At 31.4% G+C, this 12,800-nt stretch overlaps 1 protein-coding gene and 1 pseudogene across 2 annotated transcripts in view; both read left to right on the top strand.

Annotated features, from left to right (window-relative positions):
• The first annotated feature begins 628 nt into the window (after nucleotides 1-628).
• Nucleotides 629-12,800, top strand: part of LOC145242453 (uncharacterized) — a 190,839-nt gene continuing 178,667 nt past the window's right edge. For both annotated transcript variants that reach the window (XM_080105508.1, XM_080105509.1), the window contains exon 1: nucleotides 629-807. The gene's annotated coding sequence lies outside the window, so the exon portion shown is untranslated. The remainder of the gene's footprint in view (nucleotides 808-12,800) is intronic.
• LOC145243245 (U2 spliceosomal RNA) lies at nucleotides 9,052-9,185 on the top strand (annotated as a pseudogene).

The raw sequence follows: 12,800 nt of genomic DNA, 5'->3' as shown, positions 1-12,800 counted from the left end.
AGAGACTGAATCTTGCGCTGGGCTCGTGACGTCATCACGGAGCTGGCATTTCCCTTTTCTCCAAATTAAAGGCAGTTTCGTACAAACCCAAAATATACGAAACTAAAAATCATAAAGGATACAAAATACAAAAAAATCATATATAAGAACCAGATAAACAATAATAAATGTAAATAGGGGGGATGCACCATTATTGGTACAAAAAAATTCCAACAATTCTTACGGGTGGTGATTTGGCTTATAATTAAAGTTCTGTGTTTTAAGTTTTTTAACTCCAATTTTTAAAGAGTTCCTACCTAAAATAAAAATCCATTATTCATTGAACTTTTGAATAGTCAAGTCGCTGCCTGATGATATCTGTTGTTTGATTGAAACAAGTGGCTATTTGTAGCAGCGGGATGTGAGCATGTTTATATAACAATAAACAAGTATTATCAGCTCTTTTTATTGAGCACTATTTAATAACCTCGTTGAATTCATTATTCCATTACTTTTGAATAAATAAAAACCCGAGTATATATATATATATATATATATATATATATATATATATATATATATATATATATATATATATATATATATAATATAAATAAAAAGAACTAAAATAAATATCATTCCACCATAACATTCCAAGGAACAAAATCTACGCTTCACCGCCCACGTGTTATCGCTGAGCGCAACAAACTCGTCAGTTTCCGCACGCAAGTTAAGTTCCTAAGTCTTCACTTTGAACGAAACTGTTGCTACCTAGGTCCAAAAAGAAATATTTTAATTTTTCATTTAAAGGAAAAAGGCTGAACAGTGGTGAGTTTCTAAATCCCATTTCGACTTAATCTTAACTTTTGTGTGATGTTATATGTTAATACTTAAAATAAAATGACGAAATTAAACTCTCCCATAGACTAGGCTATAAATTGGTGTTTAAATTTCAGTTAACAATTGGGCGGACGTCTACGAGATTGCCCCCCTCTAAATTCCACACTTTACATTCTTTAAAAAAAAAAACTTTTGGGTTTGTATTACTGTACACATAGATTCGAAAAAGTTGTCAAAAAATGAATATATAACAAATAAATGTTATCAAAGGCAAGATAAGTTACTTTTCTACCTAACTGGATATATTTTTTGTGTTTATATTCAATGTAACATGTTTATTCAGCTCGAAAAACATGCAGTGTTCACCGATGTATTGGAAGATTCAAAATGGCGCCCGACTTTCTCTTTAACACGGTAAGTTTGGGAAAAGGTGTTATAAATAATAGACTAGACAAAATACTATTAAAAAACACCGAATATATGTCAACCTATGTTACGGTAACATGTATTGAGCAAGTTTCTAACAGTATTTTGTCTAGTTTTATATTTATAGCATCTTTTCCCAAACTTACCGTGTTAAAGAGAGAGTCGGGTGCCATTTTGAATTTTCCAACGGTAAACACAGTATGTTTTTCGAGCTGAATAAACATGTTAAATTAAATAAAAACACCGAAAACATATCCAGTTAAGTAGAAAAGTAACTTATCTTGCCTTTGATAACATTTACTTGTTATATATTTGTTTTTTGACAACTTTTTCGAATCTATGTGTACAGTAATACAAACCCAAACTTTTTTCCGATTAATCTCTACGATTACAAACTTTACTTTCAGATAAAAAAATTGGAAAATAAATAAATAGTACTTCTACAGTTTATCGCCGAAAATCGAGACGTCATTTTTTTTTTTTTCGGCACCTGTCGTTAAAATCAGAGAGAAATCAGTATTCTAACTATGACCGAAGTGGGGAAATAAACAACAACAAAATAATTACAAAATTATATTGGTCGACCTAGACGAGAGGATCCAAAATGGCCGACCAGGACTAGCAGTGTCAGAAATTTCGTGAAAATAGTGAATAATTCCACCCCATCTTTCCAAGCTTATAACTCCTCGAAAAATGTAATTCAAGCCCTAATTTTTTTTTTCAATTAAAGGAGTAAGGACCAAGGTTTTATTTAAAAAAAAAAACAAAACAAAACAATGTGTTTTTTTTTTTTAAAAAGGTTTTAAACTTCGGACTTTACAGGTAAATTTCTAAAAAAACTGATTTTTTTTTTGTTTTAAATTTGAATATATTATTTATTGACCTTTTCTCTTCAATTTGTGATATATAAACCTATTAAACATAAATTAATTATTTACTTTTTAATAGACATTTCAAAATGAGAGGCGTAAATTATTCGACCCCCTATCTTTCTAAGCTTATAACTCCTCGAAAAATGTAATTCAAGCCCTAATTTTTTTTTCAATTAAAGGAGCAAGGACCAAGGTTTCATTAAAAAAAAAAAAAAAAAGACAAAAAGAAAAAATGTGTTCTTATAAAATAAGGTTTTAAACTTCGGACTTTACAGGTAAATTTCTAAAAAACTGATTTTTTTTTGTTGTTTTAAATTTGAATATATTATTTATTGACCTTTTCTCTTCAATTTGTGATATATAAACCTATTAAACATAAATTAATTATTTACTTTTTAATAGACATTTCAAAATGGGGGGGGGGCGTGAAAATGATGGGGCGTGAAAATGGGGGGGCGTGAATTTAAAAAAAACGTTTGTCTAAAATATTATATTCGGTTTATTGGAAAGAACATAAAATTTCACATTGACCCTGAAAATATCGTAAAAATAGAATCAATAGAAAAATTTTGATAGATTTTTAAAATTTAAAAATTTAAAAATATTGAGTTTAAAAATTGAAAAATATTGAGTTCGGAAAATTCATTACTGTTTTAAAAAAAAAATAAAAATATTTTTATTACTTTTAAAACAACTGTAATAGTTTATTTTGGAAGTATAATCCATAAAGAAAATAAATAACCCACTTTTAACAGAGAAATTACGAGATTTTTATATTGTATTCGCAGTTTCGTGTTAGGGGTGTCAAAAATTCCTACAAAAATTCTGATACTGCTAGACCAGGACTGAGATATGACACGTGCCGTTGTTTCCTTAATAAATTATTTCAGTTAGAGCCGATGAATTGTCAGATATTTTTTTTTTTTTTTACTTCGTTTTGTTTTGGTAAGGTTTCATTATTATTTAACATTTATTTGTGTGTAAGTTGCTATTTATTAGTATAAGTTCGAGCCGTTGTTTCCTTAATAAATTATTTCAGCTAGAGCCGATGAATTGTCAGATATTTTTTACTTCGTTTTGTTTTGGTAAGGTTTCATTATTATTTAACATTTATTAATACACTAGCAGGGCTACCCGGCGTTGCTCGGGACCGTATAAACAATGAAAAAACAAAAGCAGATATTGAACATATGTTTGATTCTTAGGGGAGAGGAATCTTTCATCTCTATGTATTATTTGTTTTATCTACCCTAGGACTGATATTGTTCATGTTTTATCCCTAGCATAGGTAATTTACAGCATGTATATGAAATTGTTTTACCTTAGGGAGAAGAGAACAGGTAATATACAACATAATGTGTCTATATTACATCCCTGGCAACGCCTAGAAACCAGCTAGAACATGTATTTCAGTCAATCTTTATTATATCCTGGGCTATGCCGGGAAACCAGCTAATCTCTTTTTAGTGACTTGACCACCAAAATACCTCCCTAAGTGTGTCCTTTCTTTTGAACTTATTAGATATAGGTATCTAGAAATGTGTGTGAAATTTTGTTGAATGCATTGTTCACTATGATTTTCTTATTGTTCTACACAATATCAACTGTAGCGAAATAACACAGTAAACTTAGTGTAGTGTTAGAATAAAGAGCAAAGGAAAAAATTAGAATCATATTTTGTAATTGCAAATCTAAATTTGCTAGCATGTACCAGTATTTGCCAGGTTGTGGAAATTTGGAACTTATAACATATGTAGTGGCCTTTTCCTAGATACCTATTGCTAAAAATTATACTTTCATTTTGTTAGAAAAATCTCTCTTCAGATGCCCTGCATCATTCAAAATAAAAACAAATATTTTTATAATTGTTTCAGTATATTGCTACACAATGTGAAAGTTTTTAACGTTTGTAAAAAAAATCATGAATGTGCTTATATTGCAAAAAAGAAAATATCAGTGCACAGTATTGAAAGTGTTTGAGATTCAAAAGTCTGTAACATTTCTACTAACTTCATAAGATGTCATGTGAGAAACTGAATTGAATATCAAGACATTATCTGAAGCGTTTTTATTATGGTGTAACATATGTGTTTACAGTGAACCTTAACTTTTAATAAACAGATTGGTATGCAATGACATAGGCTAAGAATCTTTAAAATATATATAAATTGGATAAATGTGTGAACAAATGAAAAAAAAATGATCCGCTCCACTTGATGACATCAAGCACAGTAATATTTTAGTGAAGAAAATATGAAATTGATGTTCAGTGATTAGTTTGGATGAATGAGAAAATGTAATTGTTTGATGCATAAAAATAACTCAGTTGCTGTATTTGATATTAACCAGCAAAATATAGTGATTTGAATATTTGGGAAAACATCAAACCAGATTATGTAAAACGAAAAAAAAAAGATGAAATTAGAAAATATATATTTTATGTTTATGAGTTCTGCCAATCAAAATTTTGTGGCAGAAATTGGGTGATTACCATGCAATTTTATTTTGGTAAAATTCTTAAATTATTAGAATGTTTATTATAATTTCTAATTAGTGACTTGTTATAATCAAAATCCGCCCTAAAGAGTGTCCTTTCTTTTATTAGGTATCAGAGTAGGTATCAAGATTTCTACTTCTATACAAATGTGATATTTCAGATCTGTACATAAAAAATTTGTTGAATATATAGGTTGAGAATTGTTCTGTGTCGCTCTCTCTCACACACACACGCATTCTCACTTTTATAGATATAATAGATAGATTACTCTAGATATATTTCCATATGTCTGAATACCCTATATACAAATTTTCAAATCTGTAGATAAAAAAATTTGTTGAGTATATAGGTTGAAAATTGTTCTCTCTCTCTCACACACACATTCTCAATTTTAGAGATATAATAGATAGATTATGCTAGATATATTTCCATATGTCTGAATACCCTATATACAAATTTTCTAATCTGTAGATCAAATATTTGTTGAATATATAGGTTGAAAATTGTTCTTACTCTCTCTCTCTCTCTCTCTGGCTACCTCACACACACATTCTAACTTTTATAGATATAATAGATAGATTATGCTAGATATATTTCCATATGTGTGAATACCCTATATACAAATTTTCTAATTTGTAGATAAAAAATTTGTAGAGTGCATAGGTTGAGAATTGTTCTCTCTATCTCTCACACACACACATTCTAACTTTTAAAGATATAATAGATTATGCTAGATATATTTCGATATTTCTGAATACCCTATATATAAAAATTTGTTGAATGTATAGGTTGAGAACTGTTCTCTCTCTCTCTCTCTCTCTCTCTCTCTCTCGCTCACACACACACACATTCTCACTTTTATAGATATAATAGAAAGATTATCCTAGATATATTTCTATTTGTATGAATACTCTATATACAAATTTTAAAATCTGTAGATAAAGAATTTGTTGAGTATATGGGTTGAGAATTGTTCTCTCTCTCTCTCTCTCTCTCTCACACACACACACACATTCTCACTTTTATAGATATAATAGATTATGCTAGATATATTTCCATATGTCTGAATACCCTATATACAAATTTTCAAATCTGTAGATAAAAAATTTGTTGAGTATATAGGTTGAGAATTGTTCTCTCTCTCTCTATCACACACATTCTCACTTTTATAGATATAATAGACAGATTATGCCAGATATATTAAAATATGTCTGAATGCCCAATATACACATTTTGAAATCTGTAGATAAAAAATTTGTTGTATACATAGGTTGACAATTGTCCTCTCTCTCACACACACACACATTCTCACTTTTATACATATAATAGATAGATTATGCTAGATATATTTCTATATGTCTGAACACCCTATATACAAATGTTCAAATCTGTGGATAAAAAATTTGTTGAATGTATAGGTTGAGAATTTTTATCTCTCTCTTTTTCTCTCTCTCTCTCTCGCTATCTCACACACACGCATTCTCACTTTTATAGATAAAATAGATAGATTATGCTAGATATATTTCCATATGTCTGAATACCCTATATACAAAGTTTCAAATCTGTAGATAAAAAATTTGTTGAATATATAGGTTTAGAATTGTTCTCTCTCTCTCACACACACATTCTAACTTTTGTAGTTATAATAGATAGATTATGCTAGATATATTTCCATATGTCTGAATACCCTATATACAAATTTTCTAAACTGTAGGTAAAAAATTTGTTGAGTATGTAGGTTAAGAATTGTTCTCTCTCTCTCTCACACACACACACACACACACAAGTTCTCACTTTTATAGATATAATAGATAGATTATGCTAGATATATTTCTATATGTCTGCCTACCCTATATACAAATTTCCAAATCTGTGCCCAAAAATGTGTGGAATATATAGGTTGAGAATTGTTCTCTCTCTCTCTCTCTCACACATATTCTCACTTTTATAGGTTATATAGGTTGAGAATTTTTTGCTCTTTCCATCACTAACATTCACACTTTTATAGATATAATACATAGATTATGCCAGATATATTTACATATGTCTGAATACCCAATATACACATTTTCAAATCTGTAGATAAAAAATTAGTTGAATATATAGGTTGAGAATTGTTCTCTCTCTCTCTCTTTCTCTCTCTCTCACACACACATTCTCACTTTTATAGATATAATAGATAGATTATGCTAGATATATTTCCATACGTCTGAATACCCTATATCCAAATTTTCTAATATGTAGATAAAAAATTTGTTGAATATATAGGGTGAGAATTTTCCTTCCTCTCTTTCTCTCTCTCTCTTTCTCACACACACACAAGCTGAAAATTGTTCTCTCTCTCTCTCTGACTCTCTCTCTCTCTCTCACACACACACACATGGTCATTTTATAGATATAATAGATAGGTTATGCTAGATATATTTCTATATGTCTGAATACCCTATATACAAATTTTTAAATCTGTAGATAAAAAATTTGTTGAGTATATAGGTTGAGAATTGTTCTTTCTCTCTCTCTCACACACACATTCTCACTTTTATAGATATAATAGATTATGCTAGATATATTTCCAAATGTCTGAATACCCTATATACAAATTTTCAAATCTGTAAAGATAGAATTTGTTGAATATATAGGTTGAGAATTGTTCTCTCTCTCTCTCTTTCACACACATTCTCACTTTTATAGATATAATAGATAGATTATGCTAGATATATTTCCTTATGTCTGAATACCCTATATACAAATTATCAAATCTGTAGATACAAAATTTGTTGAGTATATAGGTTGAGAATTGTTCTCTCTCTCTCTCTCTCTCTCACTCACTCACTCACTCACTCACTCACACACACACACACACATTCTACCTTTTATAGATATAATAGATTATGCTAGATATATTTCCATATGTCTGAATACCCTGTATACAAATTTTCAGATCTGTACATAAAAATTAGTTGAATATATAGGTTGAGAATTGTTCTCTCTCTCTCTCTTCTCTCTCTCTCTTTCACACACATTCTCACTTTTCTAGATATAATAGATAGATTATGCTAGATATATTTCCATATGTCTGAATACCCTATATACAAATTTTCTAATCGGTAGATAAAAAATTTGTTGAATATATAGGGTGAGAATTGTACTTACTCTCTCTCTCTCTCTCTCTCTCACGCACACATTCTCACTTTTATGGATATAATAAATAGATTATGCTGGATATATTTCCATATGTCTGAATACCCTATATACAAATGGTCAAATCTGTAGATAACAAATTTATTTAATAGATAGGTTGAGAATTGTTCTCTCTCTCTCTCTCGCAACCTTACACACACAACCACACGCAAACATTCTGACTTTTATAGATATAATAGATCGATTATGCTAGATATATTTCCATATGTCTGAATACCCAATATACAAATTTTCAAATCTGTAGGTAAAAAATTTGTTGAATATATAGGTTGAGAATTGTTCTCTCTCTCTCACACACTCACATTCTCACTTTTATAGATATAATGTATAGATTATGCTAGATATATTTCTATATGTCTGAATACCCTATATACAAAGTTTAAAATCCGTAGATAAAAATACGTTGAGTATATAGGTTGAGAATTGTTCTCTCTCTCTCTTACGCACACACACACACACACACACACACACACACACATTTTCACTTTTATAGATATAATAGATAGATTATGCTAGATATATTTCCATATGTCTGAATACCCTATATACAAATTTTCAAATCTGTAGATAAAAAATGTATTGAATATATAGGTTGAGAATTGTTGTCTCTCTCTCTCTCTCTCTCTCTCTCTCTGGCTACCTCACACACACACACATTTTCACTTTTATAGATATAATAGATAGATTATGCTAGATATATTTCCATATGTCTGAATACCCTATATACAAACTTTCAAATCTGTAGATAAAAAATTTGTTGAGTATATAGGTTGAGAATTGTTCTCTCTCTCTCACACGAAACTGTGCGCTCGGCTTCTTCCCCCCCCCCTTCCCACCCCAAATGCTTGGGAAACTGTGCACTGTTTTTGTTGGTTTTCAAGCTGCCTCTTCCCCCCCCCCACACACACACAGTTTAACAGTAGTAGGAGGTCAAGAGAAAGAGGGTGAGAGAGAGAGAAGAGTAAGTTGGTGAGAGAGAGAGAAAAGAGAAAGAGGGTGTTGGTTTTATATTTTTATTATCGTCTAATATTTTGAAAGCTGAATTTCTAATAAAATGTGCATCTATAGGAGATAATGCCTGGGAATGTGTTCCCCCCCCCACAGTTTAACAGTGGTGTGACGTCAAGAGAAAGAGGGTGAGAGAGAGGGAAGAGTAAGTGGGTGAGAGAGAGAAAGAGAGAGAAAAAAAAAGAAAGACGGTGTTGGTTTTGTGAAAAAAGTTGTTATTTACAATTGTTCGCATTCTTGGCCTTTTGGTCAAGATCAAAGTGTAGTATCTGTTCTTCAGATGCTGCACTTCTATTTCTTGTTCTCTTTCGGTGGAGGAGAAATCCTCCACGACTGAGACAATTTTTATTTTTGTACCTTTTCTCCACGTTAAAAAACGACCCTGGTGTCTAACTCTGTCCCGTGGGGAGGCATAGTAAATAGGTACAATTGTTCGCCATTAGTGGATGTTGACGTCACGTCACGTGACATGACTAAGCGTTTTTTTTTTTTAGTATGAATAACATTTTTTGTTTTAATTATAAAGTCTACACTTAATTTTATAGAAAATGATGTATATATAATAGAAAAAAAAAATTACTGGTTTTGTTGGATTCAAGTGGATCCCCCCCCCCCTCCAGTTTAAGAGATAGCAGGTCACGTGGTAATATACAAAATGGCTAGCGTAAATATAAAGATCGGTTTTTTTATCGACGAATATTTTGAAAGCTGAATTTTTTTTTATTCCTGTACATTTTTTCCTGATATTTTTCGTTAAAACTCTTGTATAAATACTATTTTTAACCAGTTAAATACGTTGGAGACATTGTCATGGAGTTTAATAATCTCTAGAACAAAACAGAAGAGAAATTACAAAAGTATCGGTAAAACAAAGTGTTTGTTTACATTTGTTCGCCATTACTGGATGTTGACGTCACGTCACGTGACATGACTAAGCGTTTTTGGATTATGTAATATTAACATTAAAATGACAGGTTTTTTGGGGGGCCCCCCTAGGAGAGAAATGATCAGTTCACCCCCTTTTAATGGTCCGTTTGGTGTGGAATTTCGATATTTGTCATGCGGGTGATCAAGGTTCAATATGATACATAATTTGTCAACTTTGGTTGTGTCTGTCAAAAGTTTGAGCTGACGTCACGTCACGTGACACGTATTGAATAACGTTAAAATGACAGGTTTTTTGGGGGGCCCCCCTAGGAGAAAAACGATCAGTTGACCCCTTTCTACTGGTCCGTTTGACGTGAAATTTCGATATTTGTCATCCGGGTGATCAAGGTGCAATATGATACCAAATTTGTCAACTCTGGTTCCGTCTTTCAAAAGTTTTAGCGTTACAAACAAACATACATACATACATACATACACACCGATTTTTGCCTTTTATATATATAGATGAGATATTTCTTCCTAACTGAAATAATTTATTAAGGAAACAACGGCACGTGTCATATCTCAGTCCTGGTCGGCCATTTTGGATCCTCTCGTCTAGGTCGACCCACCAATTTATAGCCTTGTCGAAAGTTCCCCACCCCCTCTAAATTCAACAATTTTCCTTTTTTTTACTGTTAATATCGATTACAGACTTTCAGATTATAAGAAAAAAAAAAAAAAATTGAAAAAAATTTTTTTATGACTTTTCACGTGGGGTTTCAGCTTTCAATTTTTTCAATTCAGTTTTCGTTGTACTAAATTGAACACGAACTTACAAGATTATAGATACATATATAGATGAGAGAGAGAGGGGGGTAGATACATAGATGAGAGTGGGAGGAGGAAAGAGGTGAGTTAAGAAATCTTTTTTTTTTTTTTTAAACCCCTCCGTTCTAAACCCTACCTTCCGGTTACATCAGAGAGTTGCCATTTTTTTTTTCATCGTGGTTTCAAAGTTTGTTCAATTTAGTATAACGTTATAATTGAAAAGTGAACCCCCACGTGAAAAGTAATGAATTAAAAAAAAAAAAACTGAAACTGAAATCTGTAATCGATGATATTGACAGGAAAAAGTAAAAAAAAAAAGTGAAAATTGTGGCATTTAGAGGGGGGAAGCACTCTCGACAATGTCCGCCAAATAATTATTATCATAACCTTATCGATTTTCGTAATTTTTGGATATAATCATCTTAAAAATACGAGGAATACGTAGATACCATAAAAAAAAAGTGAGGAAAAGTGGAAAGCCAACATTTGACACACATGATAGAATTCATGTGGGAAAAGGGGGGAGTCTTTCCCTGTATGATAAAATGCACCCGTGAACAATGTGTTTTTGTAAAAAAAAAAAATAAATAAAAAAAAAATAAAAATCAAATTGTTAGGTGAAAGTAAAGAATACTTGCAAAACACCCCCACCAATTCTGCAAAAGTACCAGAACAATTCTGTTCGTATTTTTAAAAATTTTTAAAATTATAAAACGATCTATTTCTATATGTTTATAATGTAAATAAAAATTGTTTCGTTTTTTATTTAAAAAAAAAAAAAATCTGTTAATATATATATATTTTTTTTCATTTCCAGCAGTTTTTTATCACTAAAATTGAATTTAAATTCAAAATAAAATAAAAAAATATATTGCAATACACCCTTTTAGTGATACGTTTTTAATAAAGAAAAAATTAATATTAAAATAGGTCAATGTTAAAAGAAATTTAGAATATTGTTTAAAAAAAGATAAAAAATTTCTGTTTTGTAACGGTTTTAGGCCTTTCTTTATCTCAATTTTCGCCAGCATTATCGTTTTTTTTCTAATTCGACTTGATCAGGCGTCATGGTCATCTTCTCCGCTGGTAATTCTTCCAGCGTTTCTACCTCGAAGATGTCATTATCTACCATGTGTTCGTCTATTACTCTTATCAAGTGACTTTTTCTCATAGCTCCCCTAAGTCTAGTTTTTTCCTATTATGATTAACTCCTCTTTCTTGAACCTATATAACCTATCTGGAGATGGATTTTCTATGAACTTGTTGATGTCCGTCATTCTGCCTTATTCATCTGTGTACAATGTTCGGGTATTCCAATGAGGATTATTATTCAAGCAAGGGGGTGGGCACACTTGTTTGGTGTGTAACTGATCCTCCGGCAGTCCCCTATATGCTTGGTGTATACTGATTCTTTGGGCGAGCCCCCATGTAACGGTTTTGGGTCTAGCCCAGGGATTTGACGTGTATTGGGAACCTGGATGGAAATCCCATGCGTCAGTAGCCCGGAGTTAAGAATTTCAAAGGGAAATTCTCCTCCCAAACGCACGTTGTAAGATAAAAAAAATAGATATGCAGCATGCCGGTTGTAATGATATCACAACCAAGTGGCACTTGCCAAGGTTCGAACCAGCATTCTCGTCATGAAACACCTTAATGACATTCACGGTTAATAATTAGAATTAGGCAATAAGAACGACGATGACACAATCGAGTATGAACGTACTAAAAATATATTAATTTATTTACATAAGGGTAATACAGGTGAATGCAAAAAGAAAGATAAAACAACAATAGTGCAAATGGGGGGTGCAGACAACATTACGGGTCAAGATGGGGGCAGGGCGATAATAAAGTTTGTTCATGGGGATGTATTGTCTCTTTCCCCCCTCCTTTTCTTTCTTTTTTTTTTTAATGAAAAGAAAATTGAGTAATAGTTATTATTTGGAATCAGTAACTTATTTCTTCTTTCTTTGCACATGGCAAAAAGTCAATTTATATATTACAAGAATATTTGAGAATAGGGACATGGGAGCGGGTTGGGCTGATTGGGGTGAATGTAAAGTGGTGAATACTTAGCTTCTTGGTGATTGTCCGGTCCTGATGAGAGTGCGCCGTTAACGTAAATCTTTTCTCTCCTTCATCACCGTTTTTTTTAACATTATTCTTGATGCGTGATTTTTAGTATAGAATTCTCCATTGGAAGGATATTCATCCTCAAGTTCAGACGTGTGATTTTTAGTATAGAATTCTCCATTGGAGGGATATTCGTCTCCAAGAAT

Source organism: Euprymna scolopes, chromosome 21 (genome assembly GCF_053919585.1).
Source record: "Euprymna scolopes isolate OS-2025 chromosome 21, ASM5391958v1, whole genome shotgun sequence".
NCBI lineage: Eukaryota > Metazoa > Mollusca > Cephalopoda > Sepiida > Sepiolidae > Euprymna > Euprymna scolopes.
Note: the sequence above shows the minus strand (reverse complement) of the source record. Positions and strands in the feature narration are given on the sequence as shown.